This window comes from Camelus dromedarius, chromosome 24, assembly GCF_036321535.1.
Source record: "Camelus dromedarius isolate mCamDro1 chromosome 24, mCamDro1.pat, whole genome shotgun sequence".
Classification (NCBI taxonomy): domain Eukaryota; kingdom Metazoa; phylum Chordata; class Mammalia; order Artiodactyla; family Camelidae; genus Camelus; species Camelus dromedarius.
Window position 1 is genome coordinate 108,111 of NC_087459.1, and position 13,636 is coordinate 121,746.

Sequence of the window (13,636 nt, forward strand, 5' to 3'; positions counted from 1 at the left end):
AATAGAGGGAATCTTACAAAATACGTGAGGAAGATTCCTCAAAACTGTCAAGGTTATCAAAAAACAGAGAAAGTCTGAAAAACTGTCAAAGCCTAGAGGACCTAAAGAGACATCAGCTAAATGTGATGTGGTCCTGGATGGAATACTGGAGCAGAAAAAGGACACTAGGTAAAAATTAAGAAAATAGGAATAAACCATGGACTTCAGTTAATAATGACGTATTCATATTGGTTCATTAATTGTTATAAATTATCAGACTAATCTAAGGTGTTAATAATAAGGGATACTGGGCTCAGGGTGCATGGGAATTCTTTGTCTTGTCTTCTCAAATTTTTTGTAAATCTAAAAATATTCTGTATAATAAAGTCTTTTTAAAAGTTATTATTATTATTATTATCACCATTATCATAGTCATCATTATTATAATTATTTGTTTTCTGGAGTTCCCCCTCCTGTGAAAATTTCAAGATTCCCTGTTAAGTCTGAACCAGTCCCAGTTGCTCCTGCTTTTGTTAGCCAAGAGCTCCAGTTCTTTTTGGTTATGGTTGGCATGGTTCCCCCATGTACAACTAGAGTGATATAGCTGCCTGCCTGCCTGCTTTTTGAGGGGAATACACATTAACTCTGAAAATGTTAACCTCGCAGCATGACAAAACCCTTGTCCACTAAAGAAAAGTGTTTAGGTAAATCAGCTTTCATTCCAGGCAAAATCAATCATTTCTTTCTCTGTCAGCACTGTCTTGTACATACCTTGGCTGAATCACTTATCACATTGGATTTTCATTATTCATCTCTACCCATCTGTGAACTCCCCAGTGGAAGAGAGTTTTCTCATTTATCTTTGTACTTCCAGGACTTAATCTTATGTCCAGCATAGATGACTCAAAAACTGATGGTTGAGTGGAGGACTGGGCGACAGTGTTTAAACTTGCCATGCTGAAACTCAGTTTGATTTCCTGTACCAAAAGACACGAGATGATGGGCGAGATTGTATTTTCCAAAGATGGCCATGGCAGTATCTCCCATTCCGCTTTCTCTTTTTTCACTGTGACCTTCACCCTTCATTCATAGCATGGTGAGGTTTGTGTCCTTTCTCTTAGAAAAGAGATGACCCTTATGAACTGTCTTGACCAATAGAGTATGTTAGAAGTGGTACCATGTGAGTTTCTCAGGCTGCATCATAAAAATTCCGTGGACTTCTCTGTCTTTCTCTCTTGGGTTGCTCACTCTTGGAACCCAGCCACCATGCTGTGAGCATGCCCAAGTACGGATATGGAGAGATACCTCTGAGAGGAATTGAGCTCCTCATATCCTCAGCTGAGCTTCCAGCTGAGAGCCGGCATCAACTTGCCATCCATCTTGGAACTGGATTCTCCATCCCCCAGCCAAGCTACTCCAGCTGATGGCATGTGGAACAGAGATCAGCTATTCCATCATGCCCTGTCCAATCTGCAGATTCATGAGCCAAGTCAATGACTATTGTTGTTTTAAGCCACCGTGTTTTGGAGTGTGTTATGCAGGAACAGATAACCAGAGCATATGGGCAAGTAAAATTCTCAGATGATTGAAAATAAGACTTGTGAGTTATTTTACCTTCCTTCCTATTTCATGCAAAAAGCCTTCTGATGCTGGAATTTTTTTTTTTCAGCCATGAGTGGGAATTGAGTAAGAGGGATAGAGCCACATTTGGAAGTAAGTAACCACAAGGATCTGAAAGTGATAATTTAATTAATGCATTTATAAATCAATTAACTATTTCAGCAATTCCCTGGCTAAGTGGTTGGATGTGTTGGTGAGTGAGCTAGATGTGTTCCTCGGTCTTAATGAAGCTTAATGTTCTAGTGAGGAAACTGAACAGTCACGCAGTTATCTTTAAATTAATAATTAATTTAATCTCAGTGGTGGCAAGAACAGAAGGCTATTTATCCTAGAGAACATCATTCACTCCATGAGGAGGCGTGAGCTTCCTCCTAGTACAGTGGCTGGGAGGCTGCTCAGTTGACAACGATGCCCTTGTGCGGGATGTGTTTCTGCTCCCCAGTACACAGAGGGGCTCCCAGCATCAAGATCTGCAATAGGTGACTTTGTTGCCTGACCAGAGTTGATTAGTCAGGGGAGGTCACCTGACTCAGGCTGAGCCAATCACATTCTTGAAGCTGTAAGGCTTGTTAATGGTAGTGCAAGGGACAAAGGCTGGATGATTCCAGATGAAGTCGGTCCTGAACCTGCCCTGGTCCCTGCATTCACTGACCATGATTCTCCTCTTCTCCCCAACTCCTCCTCCTCCTTCCCCTTCTTAATCTAATCAGATGCCACAAGATCTTTCTAGTTAATTACCTTTAATGCTCAAGCTTCCCAGAGTTGGTTTCTGTTACTTACAGTAAAACCAAACCTTCACTATTACAAACTACCAAAGGGGTTTACCCTTTCCTTTAAGTCTCACAAGGGATAGAATTAAGACCAAGGAGCAGAAGCCACAGTGGGAGAAATTTCAGTTGAATACATGAAATAATTTTCTAAGGGCTGGAGATATACACAGACTCAGCTAGTGAGCTTCATTTCCTTGGAGGTTTTCCAACGAAGGCTGCTCAACCACTTAGCTGTGATGTTATCAGAGAATTTAAGCATTAACTCCAGGCCTGGGCTGGATAATGATGATGATGATGGTGATGGTGATGATGATGGGTGAAGATGGTAGTAATGGAGGTGGCAGCTAACCATTCTGTGCTCTTACTAATTTTCAGGCACCATGATAGATGTTTAACAGGCATTGCCTCATTTAATCCTCACAATAATTCCACAGCAAGATAGTGTTATTATAACCCTACAGCAAATGAGGAGGCTGGGTTTCCAGAATTCAGGTAACTCACGTGAGGTTGTTTATCTGATGAGCCAGATTTTAAGCTCAGACTATGGGAACCCAGGAACTAGGCTCTAGTTTTGGGTGAACCTTATTCCATCCAGTCCTCAAAGCTCATAGCATTTCACTTCCCTTTCCTTATTCCACACCCTAGAAGTGGCCTCAAAGTAAAAAGGTGAAACAAAAATCTTGGGTAGTTGGACCCTGAATAATAGGGAATACTTTATATGAAAAAAATTTCATGCATACTGAACACACTGGTCAGAAAATGTTGGGAAAAAAATGGTCCTCAGAGCACAGTGAGTCCTATACAGGTGTAGCAGCTTACTAAATATATCTCCCTGTATCACTGCATGTGTTTTTTTTTCTCCTTTCTTTTTTTATTTCTTTTGCTACAGCTTCCAATTTGAACATTTACCTGAATCATTTCTACTCCCTCTCTCTGGACGAAATGAGCTTTATTAAAATAACAATTACTGTTTTGCTTATTTTTTGAAATGCAGAGCATCCCTCCCAGTCCTGAGTGATTTGTTCTGCTGTGGGTATTGCCACTGACAGAGGGTGTATCATGTGGGGGAGACAATTTGAATTGCCAATAGCCTGTTTGATAACTGTTTCCCAGAAGCAGACGTGATTAAATTTAGCAGAATATATATATATATATATATTTAAAAAGTGCCTAAAAATAATCCCCAACCTCTACCTTATTATTTATCATTATTTTAAATCAGAGGGAAAATTGAGGGCTCCTATCAATTCCTTAATTGAATAAAAGAGACAGACTTGGAAGGATGCTATTGAATGCTGAACAGACTCCCAGTGCCTAAGTAGAGCATTTACTCGCCGAGGAGGCGCTGAGCCTTGCTTCTCTCCCCACCTGTTTCTGGTGTGTTTCTGCCTCCCTAGCCAGTTAATGCTGAGGCCAACCCAATGCACACTCCTTTAATAGAATACTTAAGTGCATTCCTGTTGCGGGGTGAACAGCAGATCCTCTAAGGATCTTCCGAGCTTTTGTTAAGCCTATTATGATGTTTCCAAGGAGATGGAAGTCCTGCAGGAGGCGAAGGGTGGTTGCTGTGTGTTGTCGGGAGCTTGTTTACCCAGCCGGGTTTGGAAACTAGTTACTTTCTAATTCATTTCCAGTTCCCCTACCAGGTGAGGCTTGTGTTTAGGAGCCAATTGTGTGCCTTCCACATACTACGAGTCTAAAACTCCCTCAAATGAGCGAGTTCAGATATATAAAGAGAAGCACGTTTAATTCTCCAGACCTAGGAGTCCTCCTGGCTTGACATAAGAGACACTGGTTTGTGAAAGCTGGGGTGAAGTTTGAGTCCCAGACACGGGAAGGTGAATACATTTGGGGGGCCCTGGATGATGCTGATAAAAATAGCTCAAGTTTACCCAATGCTTAACCACATGCCAGGCACTCTGTTGCAGGGCAGGGGAAGCACAGGTTAATACTGTGCTTCCGTTGCTAACAGGGAAAACAAAACTTGGAGCCTCTCCATCCCAGAGCCATCAAGAATGTGTTCTAACCACAGAGAATAAAACTGTGAATACTACCACCTAGCTTACACTTCTGCAACCACCGGCAGCTGTTTTTAGGAATATGGGAACCCCTGAAGTTGTAGGCAAAGAATGACAAATTCCATTACCCTGGGGATATGTTTTTGTTGTTGTTGTTTTTGCACTTCTGAAAACCAGAGCCTAATTTCTCCCCGAGAAACAGTCCCAGAGCTGTATGAGCACAGACAGGTCTGGGAGCTGCTGGCTTCCAGCAGGTGAGATAAGAAATACTTTAAATCACAGGTTGATTTACTTCAAAAAAAAAAAACAAGCAAACAAACTCATAGAAAAAGATCATATTTGTGGTTACCAAAAACGGGGCTGATGAAGGCAGTGAAAAGATACTGCAAACCTCCAGTTAGAAGATAAATTCTAGGGATGTAATGTATAACGTGACAAATATAGTGAACAATGCTGTATGTGCTGTATGAAAGCTGTTGACAGTAAGTCCTAAGAGTTCTTATCACAGACACATAATTTTTTTCTATTTCTTTAATTTTGTTAATATTTATAATAATTTTTATAACTCCAATATGAGATAACAGATGCTCATTAAACTTACTGTGATAATCATTTCATGAAGTCAAATCATTATACACTTTAAACTTATACAGTGCTGTATGTCAATTATTTTTCAATAAAACTGGAAGGAAAAAAAAGGGAAAAAAAAGAAAGCTGTTAAATTATTCTAAAGGCTCATTCCAGGGAGGGTCTAAACCCTGGGGCCTGATGTGGTGTGGTTAGTTATCTAGAAATAGTCTGCAGCGGCATTTAATCATTTAGCAAGCACCTACTATGTGCTGGGCAATGTTCTGGATAATGGGAGTGGGTGATGCTGCAAATGGCATTATCTTATTCTTTTTTATGGCTGAATAGTATTTCACTGTATAAATATACCACAACTTCTTTATCCAGTCATCTGTTGATGGACATTTAGGTTGCTTCCATGTCTTGGCTATTGTAAATAGTGCTGCTGTGAACATTGGGGTGCATGTATTTTTTTGAATTAGAGTCCTCTCCAGGTATATGTGTGGCAGTCAAGTTTGGCTCCTTTAGGGGTAGTGGGGAGAAGAATGGAGGAGGTTATGTTATTTTCGTCCACCGCCGACAAAGTGTTTAGGCATCATTTGTGCTCATCAAACTTTTGGAATGTACCAGCATACTGTGCTGTCTGCACCAGGACCGCTGCCAGGAAAGTAGGGCGCATAAGAACTGTCTACTTACGAGGGTGTTTTTGCTCTACTAGATTCTTATTGAATATGTTAGCACAGTATGTTAGCACATCATAAATTTGAACTGTGGAAAAACCTTTGCACAAAGACCCGTACACAGGCATACTGATATAATGTTGTAATGGGAAAACATTAAATACAACCTGTTTGTCCATCTGTAGAAAACTGGTGAAAACATTATGGTTCATCCAAATAATGGAATAATAATGCCTATAATAGTAATGCAGCTATTAAAAGGATGAAACGGATCCATGCATACAGAAATGAAGTAATTTTTAGGATATATTATGAAGAACTGCATATAATGTGCATTATTAGTATAAAAATGAGTCCATATATCTATATTTACACATACATCTATATTTGTATCTATATCTATACCTACACCCATACCTACCTAAAACCATGTTTATGTCTACTTTGTTTACTTTTGTATACATATAATATTTCTGGCAAGCTTTCTAGGAATACAATACCTTTTCTTGCCTTACGGAGAAGACTGAGGGGTAAGGTGGGTGGGGAGTCAGAAACAAGAGGAGAATCACTCTTCATTTGAAACTCTGTCTTTAGTTGGTTTAAAAATAAATAACTATTCGCACGTATTACTTAACTTTTGTAAACATCAGAAACAAATGGATTAAAAAAAACGTTTTTTCCTGATTGAAAAAAAGAAAAGCCAACCACACACAAAACACACAGCACCTGGGGTGGAAAGTTAATTAATTTACTAGGTAGAATCTAGTTTTTACTAAACTGCAGCTTAACGATTTTCACCTTTTCTAAGCTGCTAGCTACAAAGAGAGACCCCCAAATGATTCAACCCAAGATCAGTTATCCTGGACTGAAACAAAATGGCAGGGACTGGGTCTAAGGGGAGGGGCAGTGCGAGGTTTCTGATTCCTTTGCTATGTTAATTTGTCAGTGAGGCATTTTCTCTTGACATAGACAAAAAAGCTTGCTGAGAAAGCTTGAAATAACCTGGAGGGTGTGAAAGGAGGAAAAGGAACCAGCATTTATTAAGCATGTTTTAGGTTTCAGGACCTTTGGAGAGGTATTTCATTATTTCTTACAACACCTCTGTTTTGCTTATGAGGGAACTAGGGCTCAAACTGGTAAAGGAATTTGCCCAAAATCACCCATTCAGTGAGCAGGAAAGCTATAACTTTAGCTAGGGTCTGGAGGGCTCATTCGTCTCACGACCTTTTCACTACATCATGATTTGCAGGTTGAAGGTTGTCTAAAGGAGAAGGGTTAAGGCCAGCTTCCAGGCGGAGCAATAAGCCACAAGATAAATAGACTCATCATCCTGGAGCATCAGTTTTTTACTGATGAAAAGTAATAAAAAATTTAGGCTTAGGTTAAAGCAAATACAGATGTAATGTTAAATCACATGCAAAAATCATATGAATTTTAAAGATGACATTGAAGATATTGGAGAAATTCCTTATTTTTTTCAAAATCCTTTCTCCGCCGTCTCTGAGCATTGTTTCTTTGTGATCCACAAACGACAGGGCACTGCATGGGACTACCTTCTGTAAACCAGTGGAGTATGTTTGACAACATGTTCATTCTCCCAAATAGTACTGTGGATTGTTAGTCCACCTTGAGAGCAGAATATAGGAGCCAGCGGTGTTGGCATAGGAACACATGGTTGGGTGACTTAGAAGTCATTGGGGCAGAAGGGGATGGGGGGAGCTTTCAGTGTGCAAATATGCATTGTGAATTCCTGGGTAGAGATTCTGTAAAGGCATATATTTTATCCAACCTGGAGTACGGGCTCTATTTAGAGTCAGATAGGACCTGGAAGCAGTGTGGTGAAGGTAAGACAGATGCAGACTATGTGCTGGAATCATACTGTTGTTCCTTAGCCCTGTGCCATGGCAGGCATTGCTAATCAATCACAACACATTTTCTCCACTGAACATGGACTTAATCTCACACTTTTTCCCAGCATAATCCCTCAATCTCTATTATTGGGTAAGTGGAACTAGCATTGCAATGAAACCTATATGCCATGCAAGAATTAAATGTGGTGGCTAGAATCCATATTTGGGAGCCAGACTGTCTAGGTTTAAATCCTGGGTTTGATGCTTAGTAGCTGTGTGGCCAGAGCCAAGGCACTGAGCCTCTAGGAACCTCAATTTCCTCCTTTATAAAGTAAGAGTAAAAATAGAGTTGTTATGTAGGTTAATATATATGCAAGGAGTTGCCTCATAGAGTTGTTATGTGGGTTAATTTACATGAGAAGCCCTTAGAACCATTCCTAGCATATACTAAGCACTCTCTACATGTTTATACTATTGATATAATTTAGTAAGGCAGCTCCATGTTACAGATAAAGTGACTGAGGTTCAGGGAGTTTGAGTAACTTGCTCAAGTCATTCAGGTAGGAAGTGGTATAGCTTGGGAATTTAATTCAGGTCTGTGGGCATCACTGGGACACAGTCTACTCTGTGTAATAATCTGTATCATGCATTCCTTCCCATTGTGGTCAATTTTCCTTTCGTTTCCATTGGTCTGAGTGTTTTGGGTTGACATGTAGAAGGTGGAGACAAGGGGTACCACCAGAAAAGCCAGAATGTAGAATTGGATGTTGGGGCATGTTGTGGGTGGGGAGGTTGAGAGAAGGCTGGGGACTTGGGGGTCTGGCTCAGGCTTTGGTGAAAGAATGGGGTTACTTATGAGGGTGTGGTGACAGGAAGCAGATGAGACAGAGTGCTATACTGGAACCTCAGCTAAGCAGCTGAGGCCAGAAGAACCTCCCACCTGAGCCCAGTTCAAAGTGCTGACCCATAGAGCGGTGAATGAAATAAATGATTGCTGTTTTGAACCACTAAGTTTTGGAGCAGTTTGTTACACAGCAGTAGATAACCACTACATTGACCATGTACGGGGTTCCAATGCTTAATCGGTCAAAACAGCCAGGAGATTCCAGGGCTTAGTTTTTTAAAATTTGAATTTTTGCATCTCTGACATCTAGTCAAGATTTTTCTGTATAGGAAGCACTTTTATTTTATTCCTCTTTCATCTGTTGCCATTAATTCTTCAAATACGGGAGTCTTTAGACTCCAAAACCCCCCCTCCCGGACCCAAGCCTCTTCCAGCATGTCAGGGAAGGAAGCAGAGTGGATGGTTTCAAGTGTTGTTGTTGTTGTTGTTATTTTTAAATTGAAATATAGTTGATGAAGTTACAATTTTGTGTTAGTTTCTGGTATACAGCATAGTGATTCAGTTACACAGTTATATATATTCTTTTTCGTATTTTTTTCACTTTAGGTTATTACAAGATATTGAATATAGGTCTCTTTGCCAAACAGTAGGACCTTTTTTTTTTTTTTTTTTTAATCTATAATTAGCTGCTTACAAGAAGGTGACAGAGTTGGGCCAAGGAGCTGGAGTTCTGGAACTTGGCCCCATCCCAACACCCAACTTTAATCAGAGCAGCTCCACTTTCATTTGTTTATATTTGCATTCCTTTAAAAAACACATTTTTGCATACTCACTCTGTTCCAGTCAAATACTTTTTAGAAACTCAGCTTGCCAGACCATTAACTGCTGAACCTGTTTGTTCACTGACAGAAAGCTGCATCTGCTTTAAAAAAAAGTTTGAAATCCTCTGCTGTGTACGGTATTTTCTCAGAGTCCTTTTCCGAAGGTGGAAGCATTTTCCTGGAAAGGTAATCTTGGCTGTCGTTAAGTCAGAGCTGTCTGCGCATCTGCCACGAGGCTGGCCTGGCTGGAGGAGGGAGGGGCAAGGGCTGGTTTCTTGAGGCCTGTGGGCCGAGAGCAGGACAAAGCTTTTGAGGGGTGTGATTGGCTCACAGTCACTGCAGGGCCCCCTCCTCAAGTTCACCCCATGCAGTGGTGGGGGAGTCCTGAGCCCCAGCTCCTGGCTGATCCCCAGCTGCTTCCTGGCTCTGCTCCTCCTCTTTCTGCCTCTGCACACCCAGAGAGGTCCTGCTGCCAGTGGCTGCAGCCAGAACCAAGCTGCTTCCCTGATAGCGGGGATTGGGGGTGGCTGGTTTGACTGCTTCATTTTCATTCTGCTCCTTCACATTCTTCTGTCTTCTCTCCAAGGCCTGGTGCTCTGCAACCTGGCCAGAGGGGAAACAGCTCCTCTCCTGCCCCATTTCCTCTCTCTTCCCTCATCCCTTTAGTGATGGTCTGTTTTCTCTCCTGTTACTTCTCAGAGATCTTCACACACAGAGGCAGAGGATAAGGATTCAGGAGATGGGGTTCAGGAGACCAGCTCTCTGTTCCTTCAACTGTGAAGAGAGGGACTTGGTCCCTGGGCTCCCCAAATTGGCCATCTGGAGCCACCTACACTGTTTGCCACAAATGCCACAGCTGGATGGAGCCTGCCAAGGTCTAGACTGAGACCTGCTCCCTCTTTGTTAAAATAAAAGATTACAAAAATATTGAATCCCTATGCTGTGCACCTGAAACTAACACAATATTGTAAATCAACTATACTTAAATAAAAAAAAGGAGATTAGCAAGCATTAGGGTATTAAAGACAGAGCAACCCCAACTGAGACTTTCGGGCAGAGAACTAAAAAAGAGAGGAGTTTCCCATTTTGTGATTCCGTGTTTTAATGCCTTGTTTGTGTGCCAGGGGTTAGCACTGTAGGGACCAAGGGGAACCTGGGATAGAGACCCTATAAAACCTAAGTTCTAAACTTCTATACTTATGTCTCTGCTTCATACTTCTTCTGAATCATTTAAATCCCCCTTATTTTGCTGGGTGCTGTGTCTGTCCCAGGCCAATGCCCCCACAAGTGCTAAATCAACTTGGAAGTTTGTTGTTGAAGGATTTGAAGTTTCCACAGGAAATTTCTCATTTCCCTCCTGTCCACCTTTGCTCTTCTGACTTCTCTCTGATCCTAAGTGCATGTGCATTAAAAACATAAGCATATCTATGTTACATGAAAAGGATTTCTTAAGATTAATTGCTCTTTGTCCAGGCATTGACTATGCAGATATTCAACAGCTTCAAACAAATACTTGTTGGGTCCTTTCTTTGAGCAGTGAGGGGAAAAAAGGTTCCTGCCCTCACAGAGCCAATGGGGAGACAGAGAGCAAAGACATGGATCCGTAGTGGAGATGGCTGGCAGAATAATGCACCCCCCCCCCACAAGATGTCCACATCCTAATCACCAGAATCTGTGATTGCGTTCCATTACATGGCAAGTGGGAATTAAGGTAGCAGGTGGAATGAAGGTGGCTAATTAGCTGGTTTCACACAGGGAGATTACCTTGGATTATCCAAGTGGGCAGTGTAATCCGGGGACTTTAATGTGTGGAAGAGGGAGGCAGAGATTTAGACCCAGAGGGATAGCAAGCATAAAAAGAAAATGTTGACCGGCCATGACTGGCTGTGAAGATGGAAGAGGATCATGAGTCAAGGAATGTAGGAAGCATATAAAAGCTGGAAAAGGCAAGAAAATGGATTCTCCTCTGAAGCCCCAGAAAGGAACATGACCCGCTGACACCTTGATTTTAGCTCCCTGTTGCCAGTTACCCACCAGCCATGTGAATGAAGCCATCCCCAGGCAGCCTCAACCAACCATCAGCTGATCACAGATGCATATGAAACCTCTGCTAAGCCGGCTGAGGTCAGAAGAACCTCCCAGCCGAGCCCAGTTCGAATGCCTGCCCCACAGAACGGCCAATGAAATAAATGCCTGTGGCATTTAAACCACTAAGTTTTGGACTTCTGTCCTCCAGAACGGTAAGATCATACATTCGTGCTGTTTACGCCACTTAAACTGTGTGCGATTTGTTCCATGGGAAACTAACATGGATCACACTTCCTCCTCCATTTTAATTCTTTTTCTGCATGTAAGAGCAAGTGTCCTGGGGTCTTTAGAAATCCTCTCCATTCTTAGGCAGAGGCTGGTGGCTGCATCACTAAAGGAGACAGGAAACAAAACCATGCCGTGGCTTCTAAGACACTCCCCCCACCCAAAACTCTAGAAAACAATAAGTGGATACACTGTTAAAGTGGTACTTTGAATCTCATTTGCTTTCTCAGTGCCTCAGGCTCCCCCACTTAAGAGCCTTGCCATGTGGCAGTGTTTTTCTGGGTTCCTGTGATACACACAGCCGTTTGACAAAAGCCACCTCACTGAGGATGCTGGAGGCTAGGGTGTGCTCAGAGATCTGATTTAAAGGTTTTGAACTACAGCACCATAGTTTTGCCCAGTGCCTGCAGCCTATGGAGGGGTGTGTAACCTGCTGAGTGGGACTGGCAATGGTGTGGTACCAGCTGGAAAGCAAGAGGCTGAAATTCTTTTAAAAATGCCTTAGATGTCCCTCCTGCTTTTTGTTTATTCATAGAGTAATATTTTAATACAATTATATTGTGAGCTATAACATATACACTCAGAAAAGTGAAAATAATCACACATGTACAGCTTAATGAAATATCTCAAAGCAAACACATGTGAAACCCATTATCCTGGCTAATGAAATAGAGTCTTTCTGGTACCCAGAAGCCCTCTTGCGCCCCTTCCCCATAACTACTCCCTCCCTCCTTCCCAACAGTAACCACTATTCTGCCCTCTTATGTCTCCTTTTTCTTTTATATGTTTCAAAAATTACATTGTAAAAATTCAAACAATATCAAAGAGAAGGAAGAATGATTGATCATGTGTAAGCATTTCTTATTAGCTATTATTCTCTCTATTAAAATTATTATGAAATTGCTCAAACATAATAGTGGGCATAATAATATAAGGAACAGCTGGTGCCCATCACACTGCTTAAGAAATAAAACATAATCAATATGATTAAAGCCTCACTTGTTCCTTTTTCTGATCATCCCTCCCTCAAGCTCGGTATTTATTAACTCCATGCATTTTGTTGTATTTTTGCTAACTCTGCTTGTGTACCTAACTCATATATCATTTTGTTTTGTATATTTTTGCACCATATCATAGCACGCATGTTCTTTTTTTCTCAACACTATATCCGAGATTCATCCAGGTTGATACATGGAGCTCTCCCTCATCCATTTTAAAATGTTTTCAGCCTCTTTGGATTTTTTAAAAGAATGAGAAGACCTCTCCCATCTCTGCTGTTTCCCCAGTCACTGTCATCAGAGGTAAAGGTACGTAGGGTTTGCTATCTGTAATTCCCCAGCTTTCTCTTTGTGTGTGTGTCTCCATATGCACATTTATACATGCAGAGTTCTGAAGAGTTAATTGTAAAAGTTGGATCCTCAGAGCAGATATGATGAGCCCAAGCTTTGGATCTGAATACCAGCTTCATCATTTAGCAGCTCTGTGACCTTGGGCAAGTTATTTCATTTCTCCACATTTTATTTTACTTATCTATAAAGTGTGATAATAAAATTAGTTATGTCAAAGTGTTGTGTACAGATTCCATAAGATGATATAAGGAAAGTGCTTATCTTAGTTTCTGGCCTATAGCAAGTGCTTCAGTAAATGTTCGCTATCATTGTTATTTGTTGTTCTGTAATGCGCTTTTTCCCATTTAATAATTTATCATGCCATCTTTCCATGTCTGAAAATATATGACTATGTTATAATGGGAAAACACACACACACACATGAATGTACACTTGTACAAACACACACACACATAATACCTATTTACAAGCCAGAAGACTGGTTTGGAAACTCACCATCATGATTGATTTCAACCTATTTTATTGGTCATTTTGTGCACTCTTGCTTTTCCATCCTACAACCAGAGGGCTTGGCAGGTTGCAATATTTGTCATAATCTTCAGGAGTTCTTAGCCAGAGATGGCAGCCCCATTCCTTGCAGGTCTGTGGATAGAATATAAAGGATTAGTCAACTTGGAAAGGAAAAATATCTTTTTCACTGATCTCTCATTAATTTTTAGCATTTCTTCAATTATGATTGTAGGCAACAAACCACAGTGGAATGAACACTTCCTGTAACTTGGTCACCATTGGAAATCATAGCTATTTTCATATCTCATAACTGTT